Source organism: Cupressus sempervirens, chromosome 4 (genome assembly GCF_028749045.1).
Source record: "Cupressus sempervirens isolate cs-2001-9-10 chromosome 4, ASM2874904v1, whole genome shotgun sequence".
Taxonomy (NCBI): Eukaryota; Viridiplantae; Streptophyta; class Pinopsida; order Cupressales; family Cupressaceae; genus Cupressus; species Cupressus sempervirens.
Window position 1 is genome coordinate 261,901,904 of NC_143121.1, and position 26,623 is coordinate 261,928,526.

At 38.1% G+C, this 26,623-nt stretch overlaps 1 pseudogene; it reads right to left on the reverse strand.

Annotated features, from left to right (window-relative positions):
• Nucleotides 1-697: 697 nt before the first annotated feature.
• LOC149560993 (protein DETOXIFICATION 34-like) lies at nucleotides 698-26,339 on the reverse strand (annotated as a pseudogene).
• Nucleotides 26,340-26,623: the final 284 nt, after the last annotated feature.

Consider the following 26,623-nt stretch of genomic DNA (forward strand, 5'->3'; position numbering starts at 1 on the left):
CCCTTGGCCTATAAATTAGATCCCCTCCCAAGCCATTTCATCACAATCCTTGAGCTAAAGTTATAATGTTAGTTTGAGAAGCCAAATCCATATCAAAGTCATCATCCACACCAAAAATCCCAAATTCATTGCAGCTATTTTGAAACTTGAGCATATATCCCAAATCTACACAACAGACTCATCCCTAAATCAAGTGACCATCCTCATTGGGAGAGCCATTCCATGGCTCATATTCTCATTTGAGGGTTTCACTTTGTCTATCTCATATGTTATGATTTTTATGCTAGTTGATATTTTTATTTTTGAATAGATTAGTATTACTTACTAACATATTTCTCATATACATTTTGGCACGCTCAGTGGGACCCCGCAAGGGTCATTTTAATCTCCATTTTGTTAGTTTCACATACTTTTTCATGTTTTTACTAACCATGGGAAACTAACATTTTGTGCTTTAAGTTTTGTGTCTTTGTCTTGTGGTTTTTGCTTGCAGGGTACTATTGACTGCCGCAGGAACGCGCATACAACCCTATAAGCAGTTTTGACTAAGTCAACTTTAAGAAAAAAACTTTTTTTTGCATCCCCGCGACCCCAGGAACGCGATCCCACAATGCGTTAATGGTGCTACTCTCTAGCGAGAACGTGAACCCGCGACCATGAGTTCACACTTCATCAACAAATAGTCTCTGCCACATCATCAAACAACATCTTCATCCCCGTCGACTAATCCTCCAGCGAGATTGTCATTCTCGCTTGCGAGAACGTGCCTGAGAGCAGCGAGATTGTCATTCTCGCTTGTGGGAATGTGAATTGTATTCTTTTCATCTATAATCGTTAATTTTCCTATAAAACTGTCATTCTTGCGTTGTAGGAACATTGTAAGGGCATAAACCCACGGGATCGCTCTGTCAAAAAGAGCTCTCGAGTTTTTGGCTCACAACTTTAATTCTTTTTAACAGTCTTTCCTGTCATTCTCGCGATCCAGATTCGTGGCGCGATTTTCATTCCCGCGAACAGGAACTCCAGCGAGATCGCCTTGTTTGTCTGACCAAAACTTTACTTCACATTTTCTGCGTTCCTGCTAACAGTTCTCGCATTCTCGCAACTGTGGGAACACGTTCTTAACTTGCGGGATCGCTCTGATAACTGCTTGGTTCAAATTTTTAACATTTTCTAGTGCATGTTTTTATTCTAACTAGTTTTCTGTAGATTTTCTCATCATATCTCTAATCATTTAAAAAAAAAAAAAAGTATAAATCAAAATTTGACTTTTAGTGGTTCCGTAGGATATAGACCATTTTAAGCATTTTTAAACATATCAAAAAGAACAAAAAAAGTTAAATTTTTTTTCCCATAGTTAAGCTTTCATTTTGAAAGATTTTGGGTGGCTAATCAAATTGCTTTTTGTCACATTGCAGGTTGGAGCAACAAACCTAATCATGTTTCTTGCAGGTTCTCCTTACATGGTTTAATGCTTTTGAAAAATGAACTTGAATGTTTGGACAATTTTCTTTTGAATGAATGTTGCTCAAACATAATCTTGAATGCCATGGATTAAAATTAACCTTTCTTGGAATGCATGCTTAAAACAAAAAAATTCAATCTTGAATACAAAGGATCAATTAACCATTGCAATATCTCACACTTCAATTTCGGGCATAAAAAAAATCCACATTTTAGAAATTTTCTAAGTTACAAAAACTAATTAAAGACACTTTGAGTGAGTTTGTAGTTGGACTCACCCTCTTTAATCATCCATAAATTTAACCATTGGTTGCAATTTCAGTGCCATCTATGGGGATGTGTCTACCTAAGAGGGTGTTAAGTGCTCCACGCAAATCAAACTCCACTCACTTGGGTTTTTAGTGGTTTTTATAAGTTAGAAAATATCTTGAATGAGCATTAGTCTTGCTAACACTTCATTTGGGCATAGAAAAAATTGAACAAATCTTAACATGGAGGGCCTCTGGGAACGCGCTTGACAATCGAGTTTCACACATCTTTGTTTTGGGCTTAAAAAAAAATCACACCAACTCTTGAATGCCTTAAAAGAAATTAATCGATACTTGTCATGGAGGGCCTCCAAACGTGCGAGTTTACTTTCTTGTTGACCCTAACTCTTCTTCTTGTTTGCATTCTTTGATTGATTTTGCTTTGTTGGCGCATTTCAAAGTTGGAATTGAACATTTGCATCTTAAACATGAGTGCTTGCAAATTCTAGGTCAACACACATAAGAGTCAGTTGGTAAAAGAAAAAACGTGTTTTTTAGCCTAAGATCATTGAAGTCTTCTCTCCCCTTGTCATCTTTCGAGGCCATCTTGGGTGCATAAGATTAGGATCCAAAATCTTGTTTAAGTTTTAGGAGGCTTGCTTGGAGATTTCATCACCCCTTGGGACAACTTCAATTCCAGCGTTCCGACGGAGTATAAAGATCGAGAGGTGAATCCAAAGACACCTCTCTTGGAGTCAAGAGCCTCAAAGAAAATTTATACCCTTGAGAAGTGAAAGAGGAGAAGTGGGTTACCACTCCTCTCGGCTGTGTGACATTGTTTTGGTTTCATCTACGGATTTGGGCCTCACGTACCTTGGGTATATCGAGGACTCCCTAGCTAAACCAACTGTCAGCCTTGCAGACAACCATCTAGGGTGTTAATGTGTTTGAAGTGACTGATCGAAACATTTTTAAAACATACACACTCCTTGGTGCAAGTATCACATTCTGAGAATCAAAATCTTCTATCTAGTTGTTCCTATCTATTGCTTGATTTTTTATTTGTTGAATGAATGTTTGCCAAACTTGGTCAATCCTAGCTTAGGGCACACTTAGCATAGTCACTGCCTGTTCCAGAAGTTGAACAAGTTGAAGCAAAACAATCGAGATCTCTGAAAGCCAAGAAGATTCAGAAATTTATATCAGAACAACCCAAACCCAAACAGAAGTTTCACATAGCCAAACTCAAGCCATCTCAGGTATACCAAGAAATTGCAGCTAAGAAGAAGGAAGTAACACGAAGCCCTCGAATTGACAAACTCCACAAAGTAGAAGACAAAGTTGCCGACGAAGCCCTTCAAGAAGCCTGGTTAGATCGCACTATCAAATTTAGCCAACATCCAGGAGTTAACCCTGCTTATGCATTACCAACTAGGCATGATTTCTATGATTAGACCCCCTTGTTTCTCCACATCTTCTTGCATAAGCTCCCCTTTAGAGTCATCCTTGTAAGTAAGACAACCATCTTTAGTCCTCCCCTTAAGCATTTTAGCTCATCCATCTCATTTAGAACCAAACCATCTAGCCAACAATCCAAAAACTTCACATCCAAACCTTCAACATTTTTGTCACCTTGCCAAAAGTTTACCATTCCTAACATCTTCCAAATCCACCAATCTCACCAAGGTTATCCCTTTGATAGAGCTTTTTCTAGGGTAATCTAGCTTTGTCACTTGTTATCCCTCATCACCTTGAGCTAAAGGTTGGGATCCACAAGTGGTCAATCTCGTGTTCTTCCTAAAGGATCATCAGTCTATCCTTAAGTTGACACAATCACCACCAAGCTTGCACATAGGAAAGCAGACCTTTCATGCTTTGGCAACATATCTTTGAAGTTAGAATCCCCAACCCAATCCTCCTTAGGTTTTGACATATAGCTTTGCCTCACCCTAGGAAATTATTTGCATAGAAAAGCCTTCCCCTTTTGCATCCATCAACATTGTTGCATCTCATCCCTAGGAACATTTTGCATTTTCATGCCACCCGTCACTCGCTTAGCCAAGAAGAAGAAGGAAACAATGGAGCCCTATCATTTGGATCAAACAGTTTTTCTCCCCTTGAGCAGTCAACCATCCTTCAGCCCAGAGAACACTATACCATCATCTACTGACATTGAAGCTTTCATGAACCAACCAAGAAATGCAGTATTGGTGAACGTCATTATAGACAAGAACAAAGAAACAATCATGGCTAACTTTTGAAGGGACAACATAGGAGCCTTCAACTTTGGAAGACCTGCTCCCTTATCAGATCCATCTCACCCATTGTTTGGACAACCCCACCACCCATAGGCTCTTATGATTTGAATTATCCTAAATATGTGCCAAAAGAAGAGCCTCAACCCACCCCATATGATCCAACAGACCCAAACATACCAGCCTTCACTCAAGTTGAAATATCCCTTCCGCAAACCAATCCAGCCACCACCACTCCACCATTGGTCCATACCACTCCATCCCAAACCCCCTTCACCCAAAACACCTCATCATTCACTCCCTTCACTATTGTTGCTGCTGCTCTTCAACCCAGCCTTCCAAATCCACCCATCTCCCAAATTAGTGCTAGCATCTTTGGCCAACTTCAACAATATACAATCGGGATGCCACCCATGGGGCCAAGTAATCAACCTTTCATCACCCCCAGTTTGTTTACCTCAACTCAAAGCACAATTCCATCATTTCCACTAGGTCCTTGGAGCTCAGTGTCATCAGCCACAAATCCACAAGCTACTACCCTCACTCCACAAAGCTATCAAACCCCACAAGCTACTACCAATGTTCTGCCAAGCTCTCAAGTGACCCAAGCTCCTGCCACCACTCTACCAAGCTTTCAAATCTAGCCACCAAGCTATCAAACCCCATCAATTCCATTTCCAAGCTTTCAATTCCCACCACCTCCACCACCAACTAATCCATTACCTCCTATTACCAACTATTTTTCTATGCCACTTCTAGGAGGAAATCCACCACCACTAACCACCAATTACTTGTCCTCTTTTGCCATGCAGATACCTTCCCAAATGGGGGCACAACCCACATATATTGGTCAAACTCCTCAAATCCCAAGTCAAGTTCCACAAGCTCCTCGATCCTTTCTCGAAGCCTCACAACCATCTTATACCTTACCTACACAAAGCAATCCATTTATCCCACATCCAGCCTACGTCCCTCAATCCCTATCCCAAATCCCATATCAGCAGCAAGCCTCACAACACATGCAGTAATGTGTGCCTCCTCTACCTCAGCAACCCATCATCCACCATTCAGTTGCCCAAGCCATGTACAATCCCTACCAACCCATACCTCAAAGCCATCCATGTTCCATTACCCCATCTAGCACATACCTACCTCAGGGCACTCTTACATTGGGTGCACCCCAGCCATCACCCATTAATTTAGAATGGGAAGCCATGAAGACAGCTTTGAAGAACATCCAGGAGGGAAATGATCCAAAAACCTTCAAGTTTGAGAATGTGTGTCCTTACCCATTTGACAGAGCCATTACCATGACACCATTTCCCAAACACTTTGAGATACCCAAGTTTGACAAATTCAGAGGAAAAGGAGACCCTGTCACACATATCAAAAAATTTTACATGCACTGCTAAGAAGTGGCATACGGTGACATCTTCCTATTGCATCTCTTTCCCAAAAGCTTGGCCGAACCAGCTTTTGAATGGTTTTATAGAATTCCATATGGCACAATTAAAAAATTTGTTGAATTGTCAAAGGCATTTGTAGCCCAATATGCCCATCTTGTTGAAACAGAGTTATCAGTAGTTGATCTTGTCCACACTAAGCAAAAAGGTGGAGAAAGCTTTCCCAAATATCTGCAAAGATTGCAAACCCTTACCACCCGCATATCTTGCACCTTACCAGAGCGCCATTTGGTAAAAATGTTTATTGATAATGCCCATCCTAGCTTGGCTCATCACATGACCATGAACTGTTTGCAGACCTACAAAGATATCAAAGAGAAAGGAATGATCCTTGAGCAAGGAATCATTAAAGATGGTTTGGTCAAGATTTACAAGGAAGCCAACTAAAATCAATCACATTCCAATGACAAGTCTAGGTATTGGAACAAAAACAAGCACGTTGCAACAGATGGCGTCACTGACACCAGACATGTGAATATTGGTGGTCCTTCCCAAAACCAGTCCAACCCACCATATCAACCAAATAATCAACAAGCTATCGACTACCAATAGCAGAATCACCAAAGCTATCAAAGCCACAATCCAAGACCCAACTTTCAAGGGTCTAGCAATCAAGCTAATACCATCAATGTAGCTACAGGGCAAAAGCCCAGATTCCAACCTACACCTAGAAACTATACACCCCTCGGTGAACTTTTAGATATCATTTTTGAGAAATCGACTAAGGAAAACCTCATCAAATTTCCTCCTACCCAACAAATTGACTCAAGCCAATCCAAAGCTGCATGGTACAAAGATAATGAGTACTGCAAATTTCATAGGGTAAAAGGTCACACTACCCTCAGATGCATGAAACTGAAAGATTATGTGCAGGACCTCATTGATCAGAAAGAAATCACCTTTGATGCCCAAACCTCTCCCAATGTAGGCTTGCAAATCTATCAAAATGCTTTTCCTCCTCACAACAACCAAAATCTTGGAAAAGCACCTATCCAAACCAACAACAACAACACCAACAATCGCCAGCCAAACCAACAACATGGGAAGAACAATGACCACACTTCATCCTATATAGATTATGGTAGCCTCATAGGTTGTATATTTGAGAAAGAGCCTTCTATCAATGTTATCAATATCTAAGGACCAAATAATGAGTGTGCAGTCACCACTCAAAGAGCGCAATTTAACATCGCAGGCCCACCAGTTTCACCAGCACCATCAGCTCCATCAAAAAGCCAGTACAATATCTTTGAACACCTTGGGAACATGCCAGCACAAATCTCCATTTTAGACCTTCTCCGCACTAGTCCTGTGTACAAAAACATCCTTGACAGTGCTCTCATAGAATCTCGTGTCCCTTCAGATATCAACACTACTGATTTTAAAAATCTTGTTGGACACCTTTCATCCTCATGTGCCCTATCTTTCAAACCCACCGACATACCTGTGGTCAAGCTAGATTACACCCTTTTGCTTTGCATAGCCATCATGGTATCCAATTTTGCCATAAAAAGAGTAATGATAGATAATGGATCAGCCTTGAATATTTGCACCCTAAAATTCATAAAACAAGCTGGGTATACTGAGGCAGATATCATTAGTGAGGTTATTACCATCAGAGCTTATGACAACTTGGAAAGAACCACAGAAGGAACTATTTTGCTACCAATCAAGGTTGGGCCAGTCATCCAAGAAACACTTTTCCATGTTATTGATCTAAACCTACCATTTAACATCCTCCTCGGTCGCCCATGGATTCATGCCATGAAAGTCGTCCCATCTACTTATCATCAGTGCGTCAAATTTTCACATCAGGGCACTGAGGTAACCATCCATGCTAATCCAAAACCCTTTGCTTACTGCAATGCAGTTGAAACCTCATAGACAAACCATTGCCCTAGAATTGATATCGACACAGCCATTGCTAGCTGATCCCACACTTGTAATGACCTAGAAACCATCCTCGCCTCCACCCTATCTACCGTGAAGATCAATAACAAAGGCTGTGGAGAGTATAGTCTGTCAGATGCATTTGCAGTCAGGGCACTTCCACTTGATCAACACACCCATGGACGACCGACATATCACAAAGCTAAGGAGATTCCACCTCCTTGATACAAACAGTTTGGCTAAAGAACCTTTGTATCCTCAAAAATCCCTCTTCATGAGGAACTCACTCCAGATATCAACAATTGGTTACATAAGGATGCACCTCCAAGAAATCAAGCATGCCTTGATCACTTCAGCTAGAAGTATCCCTAAGAACATAATCTCATCACTGACAAATGGAACTATCAAGGTGGTGGTCTAGGACCAGAAGAAAGAGGCATGTAGTGCCCCATCGATGCACACAAGTGGGAATCAAAGTCAGGTCTTGGCTTTGGCATACCCACAACTGGGGGCACTAATGAGAACTGTCATGCATTTTCAAACATTCACTATGACCTTGTCAAAATCGAAGACATTCCTGAGGAAGTTGAAAAGAGATCCTACGATGATATCCCAAACCAAATCTTCCTCAGAGACTCTGTTCTCCAAGAACTATCCATCCATTTCATTGACCTACCACTCGCCCATCCACAACTCATAGATTGGGACCAACCAAGCATCATACACATTTATGAGTTCACATCAAAGGAAGCACTTTTGAGATTCATGGGAGCTGAAACACCTCACAAGAAAACAAAGCCAGATACTGCCTATATCTATAAGCTAGATCTCAAGGGGTATTTTGGAGAAAATCCCCAACCTAGTTCCAATACACCCAAAACTGGAACTAAGGTGAATCTGAGACTAGCTAAGGTAGTGAAGAGAGCCCCTCAGCAAGAAAATCCAGAGTCACAAGCAGAACATGAGGATTTAGCATTGCCTCCTCAAGATAATTGACTGGAGGTGTCTTCTATTCTAATTGAGGATACTAGAGAAGTCAACATCGATTCTTCAGAGATCCCCAGACTTGTTCACATTGCTACATCCCTATCACAAGACCAAGCTGACCTCCTCTTTGAGGTCTTAAGAGAGAACATTGGCTGATTTGCATGGTCATATCAGGACATGCCAGGAGTGGATCCAAAGCTTGTAGTTCATCATCTTGTAGTCAATCCAAAGATCAAGCCCGTCATACAAAAGCTTAGAAAAATGCACCCCAAGGTGGCATTACTAGTCAAAGCTGAATTAGAAAGAATGTTAGCTGCTAAGGTTATCTGACCTATCGACTACTCAGAGTGGATCTCCAACATGGTCCCCATCACTAAGCCTTCTGGTGACATCAAAATCTACACTAATTTCAGCGATCTTAACAAAGCTTGTCCAAAAGATGATTTTTTCTTGCCCAACATAGATATGATTGTAGATCTTACAACTGGATATGAAATTTTGTCCCTCATGGATGGATTTTATGGTTACAATCAAATCAAGATTGCAGAAGAGGATCAGCATAAGACAACATTCACTACCCCTTGGGGAACCTTTTGCTACAACATGATGCCTTTTGGCCTAAAGAATGCAGGGGCTACCTATCAAAGAGCTATGACAGCCATTTTTCATGATCTCATCCATAGCATTTTGGAGGATTATGTGGATGATATCTTGCTCAAATATCATACCTTCATGGATCATCTTGCTGACTTGGAGAAAGTCTTTGATAGGTTAGCCAAATATTATCTCATGCTGAATCCCAAGAAGTGTGTCTTTGGGGTCACATCTGGCAAGCTTCTAGGCTTTATAGTTTCTAAACGAGGTATAGATATTGACCCCAAGAAGGTCAAAGCTATCTTAGACATGCCTCCTCCCCAAACACTATGATAGCTTCACACTCTTCAGGGAAAGCTTCAATCTGTTCAACGCTTCATCTCCCAGCTTGTAGATAAGTGTATGCCGTTTGCACACTTACTGAAGAAGGATGAAAAATTCAAGTGAGATCCTTTATGTCAATGCAGCTTCGATCATCTCAAGCAGTATCTCATCAATCCCCCTATCTTGGTTCCACCAGTTATTGGTCATCCCTTGATCTTGTACATATCAACAATGCCTACTGCTCTAGGGGCACTTCTAGCACAGCTTGATGACTATGGCAGAGAAAGATCCATCTACTACATTAGTAGAATCCTAGTTGGTTATGAACTCAATTATACTCCTATGGAAAAAGCTTGTTTGGCAGTTGTTTTCTCAGCTCAAAAGCTTCACCACTACATGCTAATTCATACCATCCAAATAGTCTCCAAGATCGACCCTCTCAAGTATATGCTCTCTAGAACAACACTTACAAGCCATTTGACCAAATGGGTTATGCTCCTTAGTGAATTTGACATCCAGTATGTGGATAGAAAGGAAATCAAAGGGCAAGCTATAGTAGATCACCTAGCTAATGCACCTTTAATAGATGCATATCCTTTGATCACAGAATTTCCAGATGAGCATATCTGTCTAATTGAAGAACAACCCCCATGGAAACTTTATTTTGATGGCTCATACACATCTCATGGATTAGGGGCAGGAATATTGTTGGTCACACCTCAAGGAGATTACATTACAAAAGCCTTCAAGCTACAATTCCCTAGCACCAACAATATAGCTGAATATGAGGCTCTCATAGTAGGATTAAAGACAGCTACAGAATGGAACATCACTGAGTTACAAATCTTTTGCGATTCTCAGCTCATCATCAAGCAAGCCCTAAATGAATATCAAACCAAAAATGAAAAGCTATTACCCTACACAGAGCTAGTTGATCAGCTAACCCAGCATTTTACAAAGCTTCAATTTACACAAGTGCCTTGAATGCAGAACAAAGCAACAAACACTATGACTACTATCGGCTCGCTCTTGGAAATTCCCAAAGTAGCTACACAGTATGAGTTTTTAGTCGAGCAACTCCTCACACCTGCCTATGCGAATGATGACTCAAACCGTGTTTGTATCTTGGTTGGTCCCCAATCCCCTTGGTACCATGAGATTCATGCTTACCTTAAAGATGGTATCATCTCCCCTCACCTCACACGTACCCAACACCAGAACCTTATTCAAAAATCATCTCGCTATGTTATCATAGCCAATACCCTATATCGTCGGGGTTATCACGATACTCTCTCTTGATGTTTAGATGAAAACAAGGCCGCGATGGTGTTAAAAGAAGTACACTCCAGACTTTGTGGTGCCCACATGAGTGGTATTGTCCTAGCGCGAGAAATCCTTAGAGCAGGCTACTATTGGCCTACCATTGAAGAAGAATCCTGTAACTTTGTCAAAAAATGTCTCCCATGTCAGCAGCATGCAAATCTTGTGCACACTCCAGCATAGGATCTACAGCCTATTGCACCACCGCCTTTTTCTTGTTGGGGCCTTGATCTAGTTGGAACTATCACACCCCTCTCATTTGATGGACATAAATAGATAATAACAGCTACAGACTATTTCACTAAGTGGGTGGAAGCAGTCCCCCTAGTCTCAGCTACAAGAGTTCAGGTCTCCAAGTTCATCTTGTACCACATTGTTTGCCGCTTTGGCATCCCATCCACCATCTTCACCGACCATGGAGGTAACTTTGAAAATCTCAACATGGAAGAACTATGCACTTCCCTCTGCATCCATCATCGCTTTTCTAGTCCATATTTCCCACAAGGTAATGGCTAGGTAGAGGCAACTAACAAAACCCTCCTCAAAATCCTAAAGAAAGTTGTTAATGATTCTGGCCACGATTGGCACCTACAAATAAATCTAGCCCTATGGGCCTATCAAACTTCCTTCCATACATCCACAGGCATAACTCCATACTCCCTAGTCTATGGTGCCAAAGTGGTACTACCCATAGACGTTGAACTTCCCTCCTTGCACATATCTTTGCAAGGGAAAATATCAGATGAAGAATATAGAGTAGCTCGGCTCACTCAGCTAGATCTCTTAGATGAGAAGCAACAACAAGCCTATGATCATCTCACAGTCTATCAAACTTGTCTCAAAGGGAATTTCAACAAGAAGGTGCTCCCATGACACTTTCAGCCAGGCGACATGGTCCTCAAAGAAAACATGAAAGTCCAAGCAGATCGAGAAAAGAAAGGCAAGTTTGAACCTACCTGGCTTGGTCCTTATGTTGTCATTGCATCCTTTGGCTTCAGAGCCTATTAGCTATCTACACCGGAAGGAGAACTCTTGAATGATCCTACTAACATCATTCATCTCAAGAAGTTCTATGCTTGAAGATCCTTGGTATACCCAGCTTTTGAAAAATACACAAAAATAAAGAGAAATAAGTGTCCAATAGTGAAAACTTGGCAATTCAAGCGCCTTGGATAGGTACCTTGGTGAAAACCTGGTAATTTAGGCACCTTGTGTACTAAGACTAATCCATTATCTATCACTATCCTATCCCTCATCCATTCACTCACAATCCAATAGAACACCTGCTTGTTCCCTTGGTGTTCCAACCAAATATCCAAAATCTAATGGAGCTTGTAAATACCTCCTATACAGCTTGTAAATCTTGTACCTCAGCTTGTAACTCTTGTACCAAAGCTTGTATTATACCTTGTAAATCTTGTACCATACCTTTTATATCCAAATCTTGTCCAAAGCTTGTACCATATTCCAGCTTGTAAATAATCTTGTATCCTAGCTTGTATCCTATCACATGCACACAAAGAACCCCATTTTCACTTAAGCTTTTCGCAAACCATCTACCTATCCACCTATCAACTATTACAAACATCCCACCCTTCACAACCATTTCCATCTCACAAAACCACAACATGAACAACCTTGTACATTTGTAACATATCTTGGTCTATCAGCTTGTACATCCTCTTTAGCTTAGTACCGTTGTATCTATCCAGCTTTCATGTCAGTTGCTCCTTGATCAACATCTTGCACACATCGCACAACCCTTGGTTAGCTATTCCAATGCATCCTTTAGCTAGATCTCCTATCACCAAAGTGTTATCCTTCTTAGTTCAGCTTGCCAGACACATCACTCATCTAGATCCATCAGCTTAGGTGCTCTCTGATAGATCCTTGTAGGATATAGCTTTCCTCATGTCTGATCTTGGTCCGTTAGTACCTCATCCCACCCATCTCATTGGCAAGTGGTTCTCTTTTGGATTTTCTCTTTCTTTTGATTTGGAATCTTCCCTTTTGGGTCTTGAAGTATCTTTTCCAAACAATCTTTTGTTCCTCCTCAAGGTTGCCACAATCTTCCATATCATGGTATATTGAAAATGGGGCAATCTGAGCGTAAGGTCTTTATTAGGTCTTTTGTTTATTTTTCTTTTCTGCTTGTGGGTTACCCAGTGTCGGTTCCATGCTACTTCTTTTGGGATTCATGTGTGATGCTAGGGCAATCCTTGTGTGTTTGTTTTGAGTCAGTCCGTTAGTCCTCTGGACAGTTGGTGAAAAGGCCTTGATGTTCTTGGTAACCTTGGAAATTAACCAATATTCCTATAGAAAATTTAGTGCTCAACTACATGGTGGTACTTCTCTTTGAAGTATCCCCCTGCTCAAAAAGCTTCAATGTATTCCCTTCATCTCCATTATCCCCCATCCATATCTAGCACCTATCCTAGCTTATGCATCAGTATCTCTTTGAACCAATCTTCACTTCTAGCTTTAGGGATCCACAATCCTAGTCTTAGGGATCCATCAATCCAATCAATCCACCAAGCCTCATCTTTCGAGATCCACAATCCTAGTCCTAGGGATCTTCTAAAACCATCTTCCACCAATTTGACTCTTTGAAATCCTGTTGCATCAGCTTTATCATCCCATCATCCATTTTCCTATCCTGGATTCCTTTTTCTAGCACTCCGCTCCTTCATCCTCCACCTTCCCTAAAGTCTTAAGCTTGCTTCCTTTTGTGAATCTCATTCTCCTTTATCATTCTCTCATAGTGAGTGTTGAGCTAATTCAGCCCCTTCTCTTTGCCACTTTGAGTCTCCTTGCTTATCTCGGATTCTTGTATTTTTCAAGAAGCCACCAAGCCTTGTCTTCTCTCCCCGCCACCTTCTTGAGGGGGCATCTCTAAGTCTAGTCTCTCCTCTTCTTATTCGAGACTGGGGCAACCTTGTTGCTAAAGTATCCTCCTCGTGTTGTCTCCATTCGAACTTCTTTGAAATAGTGTTGTCTCAACACTATGTCAAAGAGGGGCAAAATGTAGACACCTAAATCTGATTACACCACTTTGGTAATCCTATTTAGCTATCTCTAAAAGGCATCATTAATTAAATTTCTATTTAATTAATCCTTTTCCATCCCCTAGCTGATTAATTTAATTAATCATCTATAGTGCTAATTGATAAATCAAATAACCTATCATTTATCAATTAAATCCTATTCTATCTATCTAATTCCAAAATCTCAAATTTATTAAAATCACTTTAATAAATAAAACTCTCAAATCTAATAGCCCCTAACTTATCCCTAATCCTCCATTTAGCCTAATCCACCCCATCCACCCATACTAACCTAGCTTAGCCACTAACTCACCCACCCTCATGAATGCAATCCACTTGCACATCTCTAACATCCTTAATCTAATCCTAAACCAAGCCTAATCCCCACCCTAACCTTGTCACATTCCCTAAGTGAGCTTAATAATTTCCTAAGCCAAATCAAAGTCTCCTCCCTCAAAATATCCCAACCATAAAACTTTATCCCAACCACAAAGCCTTCAATGCTCTTACATGCCCTTAAAAGCTCTTACAAGCCATTATGAGGGCCATTTAAGGCCTTGAGCCTCCTTTGTTGACTCATCCTTGCCCTTTCTTCCATCCATTTACCCTGTGACATGTGTCACTCCCTGATTGGTTGTAAGGAAGCACAATCCACATGCTCTCCTCTCATGCAATCTCAGCCCTCCATAAGTCTAGTCTCTCCTCTTCTTATCCGAGATTAGGGCAACCTTGTTGCTAAAGCATCCTCCTCATGTCATCTCCATTCAAAATTCTTTGAAATAGTGTTGTCTCAACACTATGTCAAAGAGGGGCAAAATGTAGACACCTAAATCTGATTACACCACTTTGGTAATCCTATTTAGCTATCTCTAAAAGGCATCATTAATTAAATTCCTATTTAATTAATCCTTTGCCATCCCCTAGCTGATTAATTTAATTAATCATCTATAGTCCTAATTGATAAATCAAATAACCTATCATTTATCAATTAAATCCTATTCTCTTATCTAATTCCAAAATCCCAAATTTATTAAAATCACTTTAATAAATAAAACTCTCAAATCTAATAGCCCCTAACTTATCCCTAATCCTCCATTTAGCCTAATCCACCCCATCCACCCATACTAACCTAGCTTAGCCACTAACTCACCCACCCTCATGAATGCCATCCACTTGCACATCTCTAACATCCTTAATCTAATCCTAAACCAAGCCTAATCCCCCCCTAACCTTGTCACATTTCCTAAGTGAGCTTAAGACTTTCCTAAGCCAAATCAAAGTCTGCTCCCTCAAAATATCCCAACCATAAAACTTTATCCCAACCACAAAGCCTTCAATGCTCTTACATGCCCTTAAAAGCTCTTACAAGCCATTATGAGGGTCATTTAAGGCCTTGAGCCTCCTTTTTTGACTCATCCTTGCCCTTTCCTCCATCCACTTACCCTATGACATGTGTCACTCTCTGATTGGTTGTAAGGAAGCACAATCCATGTGCTCTCCTCTCATGCAATCTGAGCCCTCCATAAGCTTTCATCTCTCCTTGCATCTTAACCCTCCATCCCTCAACCCCTTGGCCTATAAATTAGATCCCCTCCCAAGCCATTTCATCACAATCCTTGAGCTAAAGTTATAATGTTAGTTTGAGAAGCCAAATCCATATCAAAGCCATCATCCACACCAAAAATCCCAAATTCATTGAAGCTATTTTGAAACTTGAGCATATATCCCAAATCTACACAATAGACTCATCCCTAAATCAAGTGACCATCCTCATTGAGAGAGCCATTCCATGGCTCATATTCTCATTTGAGGGTTTCACTATGTCTATCTCATATGTTATGATTTTTATGCTAGTTAATGCTTTTGTTTTTGAATAGATTAGTATTACTTGCTAACATATTTCTCATATACAGCTGCAACAAGCTACAATATCACCATACATTTTGAAATCCCTAACCCTAAGACATTTTATACAAGCTTTTTTTGCTTACAAAATTAGGGCTAGAATAAGTCGTCCAATAGAAAAAATAGTAGCCGATGTCTTTTATAATATAAAGTCATTTTTGGCATCAGCGGCATTGCCCCCGAAGATCCTTGCAGGGTGTTGCCCCTCAATCCCACTGTGTACTCTGATACAAAGTGCACCAGGGATGTTGCCCCTTGACCTCATCTTAGGGGAGCTTCACCCAAAACCCTTGTAGAAATAATTTGGAGAGAAACTGCACCAAATAAACCTCAGAGTCTAATTAGGATCCACATCATAACATTACGGTTATGGTGAATACAATGAATCCTACTCTAGATAAACTAATTTCTAAGAATCAAAAGATATTTGATAGTAGGAGGAATATTATGGATGCCATCATCACTATACATGAGAAATTACACTCAATGAGTGCCAATGATAAAATTTCTATGGTCCTTAAGCTTGATATCTCCAAAACTAATGATAGGGTGAAGTGGTCTTTCCTTGATAAGGTTCTAACCAATTTTTTCTTCTTAGGAAATCTTCACAAGATTACATTGAGTTGTGGACTACTACAAGTTATACCATTGAAGTCCTTCGTCAATGGGAAAACCATAGATCTATATAGATGGGTTCACTATGAAAGGGAAGAAGAACTTGTAGCAGGGTTAATATCAATTATCATGTCTCTACCAATAAGGAAAGAGTGATCCTTAGGAACTTGTAAAACTTATCAATGGTAAGTGTAACTACATCTCCAAAGTGAAGTCCAACCATGAGACAAGTCCTTAGGGTGATTGAAGAGGTAAAGGAAAATTTATGGACAAAGTGAGACTTCTTCTAAGTTCATATCAATGGTAAGTGTAGCTAAATTTCTAGATAAAAAAGTTCTCAGGGCAATTGAAGAGGTAAAGGAAACATAGTTTCTTCTTGAAGTAAGGAATTGCCAAGATGGAGAGAGCATTTAGGCTCAATACCTCAAAGGAATGCCACGTATAAAGTTCAATTTATAACAAGCAAGCTCATTTATCTTATGTTTTCAACTTTCAGTTGAATTCACTAAGGCCGTCTCTCTTAGATATATCATCTCAATGAACTAGAAAAGATCAATTGGACATCATGTAATGTAGCTTTAATATGATAAATACAAATCACCATCTAGTATTCTTAGGTCTTTTATGAATTTATATACAGGATTGATTGATAAGAAACTTCAATAGTATCATCCCCTGGATATGAAAAGTATGGATTAATGCATAGTTTTGATTGATTAACAAAGGTTTTTCCTATATATTTTTTGTTCGTTCCCTAGTATTCTATAAAAAAAATTAGAAGTGGCATTTTGATTTTATATATAATACTACACTACTTTAGGAACCAATTGAGTGATCTAATTTTTAATTAGTGATCTGCTAATTTTGGAATAACTAATAATGTAAACTGAGAAATAGAGTAAGAGAAAATTTTGTGATTCTCGTGTAATGAAGAGAAGTTAATTCTCTTAAAATTAATGAAAGAAATATGCCTGGACTGAAAAGATCAAAAATTAAAATAATGCTCAAATTGAGGGGCATAAAATGAATTTTTTTATTAGTTTAAGAAGAGTTTCCTTTTATATCAAAATGAGGAAAAAGTCATTTAAAGAGAGCCTCAATGATAAGCTTCTCATTTTAAATCTTATTAAGGACTTTCCAATAAAATTATGGAGGTGATCATGTCCTTCTAAAAAACAAATTGAACTAGCAAGATAGACAAATCTTAAAAATTGTAAACAAAAAAATTATCCTAATATTATACTACATGAATATTTAATGTTAAATAAATAGTAGGAACTTGTGTCAAAACATTCATAGAACCTACATTAAATTTGTAAGGAAACTTAGGTGTGGAAACAACTTCCTACACTAATCCCTTAAGGAGAGTATTGTGCAAATTCCTATTAAATCCTTTCAATTTCATATTCGATATTATGTAAACAATAATGTTGCAATCAACCATGAATATAGAAAATAGATAGATAAAGAAAATACATAAACACAAAGATATTTTGGTGGGGAAAAACCTTTTGGTAAAACAACCCCACCCTTCCAAAACTTGCATAATGTATTATCTTCAACACAAAGGTTACACCACACTTGTAATGCAAGTTCTTTTAGGACATGAAAAATCAATCCAGTAGCAACCAAAAATACACTTTTCACTCTCTCCTATTTGCAACCCTAAAAAAATGCTTATATCATGCACTTTCCGTTTCAGGGTAACTTCCAAAGAACAACCGTATTAGGGTTTTACCATTCTCCAAAAAATTAGGAACCCACATTTTTTTAACCTTGTGTGCTAGATGGAGACTCGAGTGTATAGCACTCAGTGATCAATTGCCACATGTCTTCACATCTTCACCCATCATCAAATCTTCCAAAGATAGCTCTTATGCATCATAGGAATTCGTCATAATTGTTTCAGCCATGATCTCCTTACACACAATTTAAGATGCCAACACATGCAAGTGGAGTGACACATCAACATGCCAACTAGACATGTACACTTACACTTAATTACATTATTTGAAAAAGATAAATTTACAAAACAAATAATAAGAATAGGAATAGGAATTATCCAAGGTTGAGACACCTTATTCCTAACATTCTCCCACTTGTCAAACACCTTGTAAGAGCAACAAGAACATAAAAGAAACTAACCGCTATAGGTTGAAAGACCCATAGAATTTGAACACCATATGAACTTCTCTATTCCCATTGGTTTCATCAATGCATCTACAACATTCTTTATAGTATCTACCTTTTCCAAATTTACCTTTCCATCCTCCACCATATCTCTCACAAAGTGAAACTGCACATAAATGTGCTTTGTTTTGGCATGGAAAGTTGGATTCTTTGCAAGAAAAATAGCACTTTGATTGTCGCACTAAATAGTAATCTATCCTGTATCAACACCAATATCAGAACACAATCTCCTAAACCAAATAGCTTTCTTATAAGAAAAAGTAGTAGCCATGTACTCAACTTCTGTAGTGGACAAAGAAACCATATGTTGTCACTTACTCATCAAATTGATGACACCACCAAACATAGTGAACATAGAAGCACTGGTGGATCTCCTGCTATCAATATCAGTTGCCCAATTTGAATCCACAAAACCATGAATACTAATTGAATGCAGAGCTCCACAAGAGTTACCATGATAAAAAATGGAGTAATCTAATGTACACCTCAAATATCTGAGTATTCCTTAACTGCATCCCAATGTAACCATCTAGGATTAGCCATAAATCAGCTCAAAACTCCCACTACTTGGGCAATGTTTGGTCTAGTACAGACCATAGCATACATTAGACTACCAAATGCACTAGCATAAGGTACTCTACTCATGTCCTCCACCTCACTAGGAGATTTTGGACAATCATCTACATATAACTTTGTTCCAATAGAAACAAGAACACACAATGGTCTACAATCTGCCATGCTAAACCTCTCCAACACAAATTTCACATACTTACTTTGACTCAACCAAAGTTTTCTATTAGACCTATCTCTACTAATTTCCATACCCAAGATGTACCTTGTTGCCCCAAGATATTTGATCTCAAACTGTGCTGACAATTGAGATTTAAAATCAGAAATCATACCCTTACCCTTCCTAAATAGCAACATATCATCAACATATAATGCAACAATAAGAAGGTGATCATTTTCAACTCTAGAATAAACACAATGATTTGATTTCAATTTTACAAGTCCAATTAAAAATACAAAGGCATACAACTTAAGGTACCACATCCTAGGAGATTGTCTCAAACCATACATAGGCTTCTTTAATTTGCAAACCAAATATTCTTTACCTTTAACAATGTAGTGCTTAGGCTGTAACATATAAATCTCTTCCTCCAAATCACTATGAAGGAAAATTGTCTTCACATCCATCTATTCTATCTCTAAATCATATGATGTAGCAAGAGATAACAAAAATCCTAATGAAAATACATTTGATAGCTTTGTTTTCCAACTTAGGTCTTTTCTCCTTTGGAACATGTGCATAAGCTTCACAACCAAAAATACGAAGATGTCTAATTGAAGGCTTCTTACTAGACCACACCTCCATGGGTGTCTTACAAACAAGAGCTGATTTAGGAGATCTATTAAAACCAAACAGCAAGCATTGGACACAAATTCAGCCCAAAACCTTTGTTCAAGACCAGCTCCACTAAGCATACTCCTAGCCTTCTCCATCAGTGTCCTGTTCATTCTTTTCGCAACTCCAATTTGCTATGGGGTATAAGGAGTTGTCTTATGCATCTCGCTACCTCGTTCTTTATAGAATAGTTCAAAATCTACTATGCAAAACTCACCACCATTGTCAATTCTCACACACTTAATCTTCTTATTAGTTTGGTTCTCTATAAGAGCTTTAAATTACTTGAACTGACTAAAGACTTGTGTCTTAATTTTCAAAAAATAAATCCATGTCCTTCTACTGCAATCATTTATGAAAGATACAAAAAATATAGACTTGGAGATTGAAGGAATTTTTACAGGACCAAATACATCAGAATGAATAAGATCCAAAACATCAGAAGATTTGTGAGAACTAGAGTAAAATTGAACACAATTTTGTTTACCATAGAAAAAATGTTCACAAAAGTCAAACTTGAGATTACAATCTTTTAACCCATCAATGAGGTTCTTTTTTTTTAGGGTTCTAAGACCCTTCTCACCAATGTGGCCAAAAGTCATATGCCACAACATTGTCTTTTCTATAGGAAGTTTTCCTTCCAATGTGTTTGCACCCTTAGGTACACATGATGCACTACCATTAGAACTAATAAACACTGTCTTCTTTACCACTCATTCGGATGGTGGGGATGAACTGATTGCTGGTCTCTTCTTTGAAATAAAAGAACTATTGCACTGAGAAATGCATGCATCAAGTTGAAATAGAGTACCTCTCCTAGTACCCTTAGCAAGCACCACAACTCCTCTCATCATCTTGCATCCATCTTTAGAAAAAACAACTTGCGCACCTACATCATTCAAAATACTTACAGATAATAGGTTTCATGGCAAACTAGGGATGTGCATTACCTCATTCATCCTCTTTATTCATCCATCAGGGAATCTGATAGTGACTTGTCCTCAGCTCACTATCTTTAGGTCAGAATCTTTAGCCAACTACACCTTTCCACCATCAAAATATTCACACATTGAGAACCAATTTTGATGAGAGGTCATGTGGAAAGAAGCACTTGATTCTATCAACCACACATCATCAGATGCATGTGTTGGCAAAGCTGCAATGAAAGCATCACCATCTTCTTGAGATTTTTCTGAACCTGAATTTGAAGCCTTCTTCTTCTTCTTTAGCTCTTTACAGTCTTTATGGAAGTGCCCAATCTTATCACAGTTCCAACATTTTGCCTTGGTCTTTCCAGGAGTCTTTGATTTTCCATGGGTTTTCAATATACCCTTTCTAGACTTGTCATTTTGCTTCCCTCTGTCGTTGGATCTACCGTGAACAAGAAGAGATTCTTTAGTCAAATCTAAAGACTTTCTCCTCGTATTCTCAGATAACAATGAAGACACCACATCATCCATTCTGAAAGTGACTAAAGTACTTCCAAGAGCCATCACAAGATGGTCCCATGAGTCTGGCAAGGAACATAATAGGGTCATACATCGATCCTCCTCCTCTATCTTGACACTAGATGATGTCAACTATGCAATCAGTAAATTAAAAGCATTTAGATGATCTATAAAAAGTCCCCCTTCCTCCATTGTTAAAGGATACAACTTCTTCCTCAGGAACAAATTTTTAACCAAAGATTTGGCCTGATACATAGACCCAAGCTGTGTCCGCAAACTGTTTGTGATCTTCTCATCAAGAACATTTAGGAGAATTGAATTAGCTAGATAGAGGCTAATGAGACCCTTATCTTTCTAATCCTTGAGATCCCAGTCTACTTGAGATATTGTTGTGGGTCTCACATCAAGTGAATCCACCTCCCATAGGTCATGATCTTCAAGCAAGTCTTCCATCTTGAGTTTCCACAACTCAAAATTACGACCATTAAATTTCTCCACCTCTAATTTTCCATATGATGAACTAGCCATCTCAATCTGTAAATAAAATTCAAAATGCTTTGCACAAAACTCCCAGTCTCACATCAAGTGAAGCCACCTCCCATAGGTCATGATCTTCAGGAAAGTCTTCCATCTTGAGTTTCCACAACTCAAAATTATGACCATTAAATTTCTCCACCTTTAATTTTCCATATGATGAACTAGCCATCTCAATCTGCAAATACAATTTAGAATGCTCTGCAAAAAACTCCCACTCAACTTGAGATTAGCTCAAAAACCCTACCCAACAATTAGGATCAAAAGTTGATCAATCTCTGATACCACTTGTAAGGAAACTCAGGTGCAGAAACAACTTCCTACACTAATCCCTTAAGGAAAGTATTGTGCAAATTCCTATTAAATCCTTACAATTTTAGATTTGATATTATGTAAACAATAATGTTGGAGTCAACCATGAATATAGAAAATAAATAGAAAAAGAAAATACATAAACACAAATATATGACGATGGGGAAAAACCTTTCAGTAAAACAACCCCACCCCTCCAAAACTTGCACAATGTATTATCTTCAACAAAAAAGTTACAACACACTTGCAATGCAAGTTCTTTTAGGACACAGAAGACTAATCCAGTAGCAACCAACAATACACTTTTCACTCTCTCCTATCTACAACCCTAAACAATACTTATATTATGTGCTTTCCATTTTAGGGAAACTTCCAAACAACAACTATATTAGGGTTTTACCATTCACCAAAAAAGTAGTAACCCAATTTTTTTTAACCCCATGTGCTAGATGGAGACTTGAGTGTACAGTACTCAATGATCAATTGCCACATATCTTCACATCTTCACCCACCATCAAATATTCCAAAGATAGCTCTTATGTGTCATAGGAATCCGTCATAACCGTTTTAGCCATGATCTCCTTACACACAATTAAAGATGCTGACACATGCAAGTGGAATGACACATCAACATGCCAACTAGACATGTACACTCACACTTAATTACATTATTTGCGAAAAATACATTTACAAAAAAAAAAAAGAATAGGATTTATCCAAGGTTGAGACACCTTATTCCTAACAACGTTTACACTATAGGAAAGTAAAGTCCAAAAAAGAAAAGATAATGAATTGACCTCCAATTAGAAGTCCTTCTTGAAAAACTCCTTTAATTCAAGATGGTGATAAATATGTCTAGGTTTGAAATAGAAATTAGAATAATTGCAAGCTATAAGGATGGAAAAATGGAAAAAATAAGTCTAATGAGACCACAAAATATACCTAGATTCCTAATAAAAATTCTAATTATAGAGGCATCTCACTCTCCAAGATTTTGGATCTCTAAGGCATTGTGAATTTGGACCACATCTTTGAGAGTTATGATAAATTGATTGTCAAGATTAGACAAAAATCAATATGATAATAGACAAGTTTAAAACTAATTTTGAGACCATTGAGATAACTTTGGGCCCAAGTTTGATTTAATCATTCCAACAAAAGGCAGTTTAATAACAAGAATATCTTCATTAGCATTAGGACCTTAGAATTTTAAACCCCCAAAAAATACCATCCAAAATAATCTTAGATCTACAAAATCCACATGAATCTTGTACTATTTCTTGGCACCAAGCCCCATCTATAAATTTCCAATTTAGGTTCCTTAGAGCAACAAAAACAACATTTCTATGCATACAAATCCTAATCATACAAATCATCAACTAAAGAAAAAACCATCTTAAAAAATGATTACCAAGGATCCCCAAACTAAATAGAAAATAGCCAAATCTAGAGACCCGAGTGGTAAGTTGGGAAGCACAAACCAACAAGTTGTAGGGATGACATACACTAGACAATTTGGAAATGAGGCTTCCACAAATAGGCCAATAGAAAACTTGTCGTAGCCAAAATGTGTGAAAAAATGACTTCACAAAATTTTGCTCAACACAATGCAATGAGTGCCAAATTTCTTGGCACCTAAAGGAGCCGAGGGAAAACAATTCCAAGTTATGTGGCAGCAATGGGTGCACCAATGGGTGCCAAGTTACTTGCACTAGTACATTTGATCCCATTTTTAGACCAAAATTTTTGACCATCTAATAGAATGGGGTCAAATTGGTCATTTTATGCAAGGCAACATATATAATTTTTTTAAACTAGAAGCCCATGTTGGTCAAAATTTTGACCAACACGAACTTACACTATGTCAAAATCCAAAAAAAGCTCTTTGCCATGCCCTAATTTCAATCTTGCGCTATTGAAAGAAAGGTTGTGAATGTGCGGTTAATATTTATCGTATACTGCATTTTGTGGTGCCAGCAGAGGAAGGGTTTGAAGATTACGTGCCAACAGCATTTTACTGCCAGTGCCAACAGCGTTTGACAACTTTAGTGCAACCTCCGTCGGAACAGTAAGGTTATATCTCCTTATTTTTGTTGTTCAGCACATCATCTTCAATGTATTCAGCCTCATGCGTCACCTCTGTCATAAACATATGGTCAGGACTAAGTAAAACTAAATTATTTTTGCAAGAGAACTAAAACACTATAAAATCTATAGTTGTAGATAAACATATGGTCAAGACTAAAGAAAAATTGAAGTATTTTTGCAAGAGAACTAAAATATATCAAAAATTTGAAGAGATTTTGGACATTATTTGTTGTTTTTTAATATTGGATGATATGTGCTAATAATACCTAATATTTACTATGCTAAAATTACTTGCACATTATTCATTTTTTCCTTATGTATAGATTGATATAGTTACTGTTAGGATTTTTCTATCAGAAACTGACTGTTTTCTTTGCTTATGATGTGCTTTATGTTAGAGTTAATTATTGGTAAAGGGTATTTGTTTGTTCTGGCCAGAAGATTATCTTCTAGATAATATCTCTAGAGAAATATTTACTAGAGGGCTTTCGTGGATTGTCTTCTAGATATTCAAGGAATGTTCTCAACATTGTCTTCCCCCTGTAACTCAAATTCAGGAGGGTTAGTGAGAATGTTATAAAAGTTTAGTTCACTTGAATCAAACTTTTTCAAGTGTTTTTCAAGTAATCTACCTCTAACATGCACTCACTCACTTTGAATGATTGAATTGTATGAGACTCCATCGATCCTCCCGACAACCTCATACGATCCTCAGCTTGAGTAGCCTACACAACAAAAACAAAACTTACTCACTACAACAATGGTGAAGTAATGGTCCCAAAAGCCTCTAAAGATGATAATATACTTTACCTCTAGATTCCAGTTGATGAAATATGTGATTAGCAATAAAATGGCAGTCTGGAGGGATGTTCCACAAATCATGCCAGTCCAAATGCCCTGTTTAAACATACAAATATAAATTTATAAAAGAAAGAAAAGTAAATGAATTTCTAATAGTTTATGATATCAGCCATCCTTTTTGTGTCTGTATATGGTAACAAGAGACATAGAATTTGAACTTATTATAATAGTAAGTCAATAAAAAATAATTGTAACTTAGCACTTAGATCTACCTTAGCTCTAGGATTGAGCTTATATCCCATAAGAAGTCCAAGGGGTAATCTAATAAAATAATAGCTCCCTATGTTTACATAGGCTATCAGAGCCTGCCAACCTCCCCCTACAGCCACACCTGAGTTGTTTGTACAAAAACAAACAGAACCTTAGAAAGATATGATACACCAGATCGAACCCATAAAAATAAATCAATAGTTATAAACTGCTCAACTTCCATAACTAGAGTCATGTAAATCAAGTGTGAATGGGTAAGTACACTCTACCTAATAGCACTTGTTGTATACTGTTTAAAACCATTGTAACTCCAAGTAATATGGCCATATTGGACACTGTTTCCATGACCACTTTACTACTTGTGAATAGTACTACAAAATCATTTTTGGTTACAAGAATGATGGCCATAAATATAAGCCCAATGAACAATGATATTACAACTACGACGATGACTGAAAATTTTGCAGCTTTAGGATGACCAGCTCCAAGTTCATTTAATACTCTCACACTGCATAGACTCAATGGAACAAAAAATTGCTTGTAATCTTACTAAAGATAATGATGTAGCCACCATTAAAAACTGAACAAAATTATTATTTGTTAATCTCTGTATAATTTGTACTAATAGTTGCATTACAAAATAATCCAAAACTAATAACATGATATAGTATAAGAGAAAATCCTACCTAATGGCAGCATTGAAACCGATGAAGACCATGGTTTCCCATCCATTCAAAATCATGCTATAAATAGAACAGAGTAAACTTTCAAAAGGAGAAAATTTTACTACTTATTGTAACATTTAACTATGCCATGAGACGCCCAATTTACTAACAAACATTTTCACCCATGAAATGCCCAGATCCATTGCTACTAGATAAGTTGCATTTAAGGAAAAACATTGGGTTTTCTAAAATAGACTTTTGGAGGACCTCCTTACTAGATAGATAGCACATCAACATCAATTGTTGCACTTTAAAAATTACCAGTCATAGTAATGAGTGGCATCATATACCAGATCTCCAAACTGAAAATGCCAAAAACCAGAAATGAATATGAGTAACACAAATTGTTTCTCTTCGTGAGAGATGTTGCTGTTGGTATATCCTAATTAGGGTTTATTCCAGAAATTGAGTTCAGAACAGAAAATAACAATAATCATTGTGCTACTAACCAGAGCATAACACCTGAAGCCACTGACAGTCAAAGAAAAGGCCATAGATCATGAAAAGCAAGCTAGGAGAATCCTTTCCAAGCATCTTGGCAAAAGTAAACAATATACAAAAGCTGACTAATATCGATAATGTACCATGATAGGTTTGATGTAATAGCTGCTCCAACTAGACCTAAACCCACTTGGAAGATTAATAACTAGCTCAGAAATGCGTGAAATATCAAATTGCTTAGGATTCGATTTTGTGACTTGATAAGTGTGGATCGTACATTATCTCCCCTACATGGTGGGA